The following is a 2,697-nucleotide window of genomic DNA, read 5'->3' as shown; positions in this document are numbered from 1 at the left end:
ACGTCTTTTAAATATGAACAATAAGAATAATAAAGCCTAATAATAAGAACAAACACAAAGTAAAGAGATCTGGTTTAAGTAATATTACCTCTTAGTATAGCAACCTGTGATGCAAGAGAAAAGAAGAATCTTTAAACCAAAAGGTTTTCATAAACTTAAAACTTCTTAAAAAACTTATTTATCATCATGGATAAAAAACTTATTCAACAACACTTTGAAAGCACTAAAAACTTTTTAACCGAGAAAATACATCAGGAAACTGATGAAATTCATACTTTTTATCAAGACCCAAATTCAGAAACATACTTTGACTACAACATCACTATACCAAATCATAACTTAATTAAACAAGGATCAGACAAAACTTTCCCTACAGAAATCTCAAATACTATACTTTCAAAGTTAGAATTCCAAACCTTCCAAGAAACCTTATGTCTAGATTCAATTACGGAATCTACTGGCCAACTTTTTGAAAAACACGAACTAGAACTTAAACTCAAAGAATTATCCCACTTTGTAATTACTTCAAATCACATATCAGACTTCAGAGGTTTCCTTAGACCTTTTGAGGTAAACGCCACTTACTACCTTGGTAATAAACTCCAAACTTTCAACTTTCCCACTTATAATAATCATCATGAGACTGATGATTGGGATAGGAGACACTGGAATTATTCCAGTGGACCAGAGACAGACTAAAACTTTATAAACCTTTACTAAAGGCATACTCCACTCTTGCGAGAGCATACCCCCACTGAATTTACAGATTGATAAGACTTTCTTATGAACTTTTTCGAAAGAAAATCAAACTTGAAACTTTACCACAAATATTTTACTTCTCAAATGAAACAACATAAACAAGTTCTGAAAAACTTTGACTCTATTCCAAACAAGGAGTTAGATCCTTATTATACACAAACTTTGCTTTATTATACTGAGACAAAAGAAACTGTGAAAGAAATTGAAGATCTTCTTTCAAAAATAATATGCTAAAATGATTTACGCAGAGATGATAGCTACTTTGCAGTTAGAAAACTTAAACTATTTTGAGTTAATAGAAACAATAAAATTTCGTATTAACCATCATAGAGCCCAAACTTTAATATACAGAGAAATAACTACTGATATACCACATGATGACTATTACTATGCTTGTTTACATGAATATAACTTTCACAACTGGATGTACAAAATTTCAGTAAATCTTATGTCAACTCTTATCTGTTAACATGAACTTAAAAGAACTAATAGCGGTTTATAAAGTTTTAGTCTGTCTCTGGTCCACTGGAATAATTCCAGTGTCTCCTATCCCAATCATCAGTCTCATGATGATTATTATAAGTGGGAAAGTTGAAAATTTGGAGTTTGTTACCAAGGTGGTAAGTGGCGTTTACCTCAAAAGGTCTAAGGAAACCTCTGAAGTCTGATATGTGATTTGAAGTAATTACAAGTAGGGGGGGGGGTATGCTCTCGCAAGAGTGGAGTATGCCTTTAGTAAAGGTTTATAAAGTTTTAGTCTGTCTCTGGTCCACTGGAATAATTCCGNGTAATTACAAAGTGGGATAATTCTTTGAGTTTAAGTTCTAGTCAAAAAGTTCATAAGAAAGTCTTATCAATCTGTAAATTCAGTTATAAGGCTTCTAGTAGCTCTTATAGATCTTACCAAAGCTTTTTGGTAAGGGTGTTGTCTAAAAGCAATTGGGTCTTGTATCTCAAGTTCAAAATTTCTAAGTTGTCTATATAAATAATCAAGGCTTGCCTTGGCATGCTTGATATTTACAAGAAAAGTGTTTCCAGAATATCTAGGAGTATCCATATTAATGAGTTATTTTTGCAAACAGTTTTTCAAAATAAGTTTTTTCTTTAAGTAAATGTTTGTAAGCATAATAACAGTGTCTATCATAAAGATTTTTCTTGCTAAAGTTTGGATTTTCTTCAACAAGAGGTTGGTATATTTTAAGTTGTCTTATGACTTCTCTATATTGTCTTTTCATGACAGTAAAAGTATCGAAATAAGTATATTCCAAACAAGGAGTTAGATCCTTATTATACACAAACTTTGCTTTATTATACTGAGACAAAAGAAACTGTGAAAGAAATTGAAGATCTTCTTTCAAAAATAATATGCTAAAATGATTTACGCAGAGATGATAGCTACTTTGCAGTTAGAAAACTTAAACTATTTTGAGTTAATAGAAACAATAAAATTTCGTATTAACCATCATAGAGCCCAAACTTTAATATACAGAGAAATAACTACTGATATACCACATGATGACTATTACTATGCTTGTTTACATGAATATAACTTTCACAACTGGATGTACAAAATTTCAGTAAATCTTATGTCAACTCTTATCTGTTAACATGAACTTAAAAGAACTAATAGCGGTTTATAAAGTTTTAGTCTGTCTCTGGTCCACTGGAATAATTCCAGTGTCTCCTATCCCAATCATCAGTCTCATGATGATTATTATAAGTGGGAAAGTTGAAAGTTTGGAGTTTATTACCAAGGTAGTAAGTGGCGTTTACCTCAAAAGGTCTAAGGAAACCTCTGAAGTCTGATATGTGATTTGAAGTAATTACAAGTAGGGGGGGGGGTATGCTCTCGCAAGAGTGGAGTATGCCTTTAGTAAAGGTTTATAAAGTTTTAGTCTGTCTCTGGTCCACTGGAATAATTCCAGTGTCTCCTATCCC

This window comes from Ipomoea triloba, chromosome 13 (assembly GCF_003576645.1).
Source record: "Ipomoea triloba cultivar NCNSP0323 chromosome 13, ASM357664v1".
Taxonomy (NCBI): domain Eukaryota; kingdom Viridiplantae; phylum Streptophyta; class Magnoliopsida; order Solanales; family Convolvulaceae; genus Ipomoea; species Ipomoea triloba.
This window is presented reverse-complemented; position numbering follows the sequence as displayed.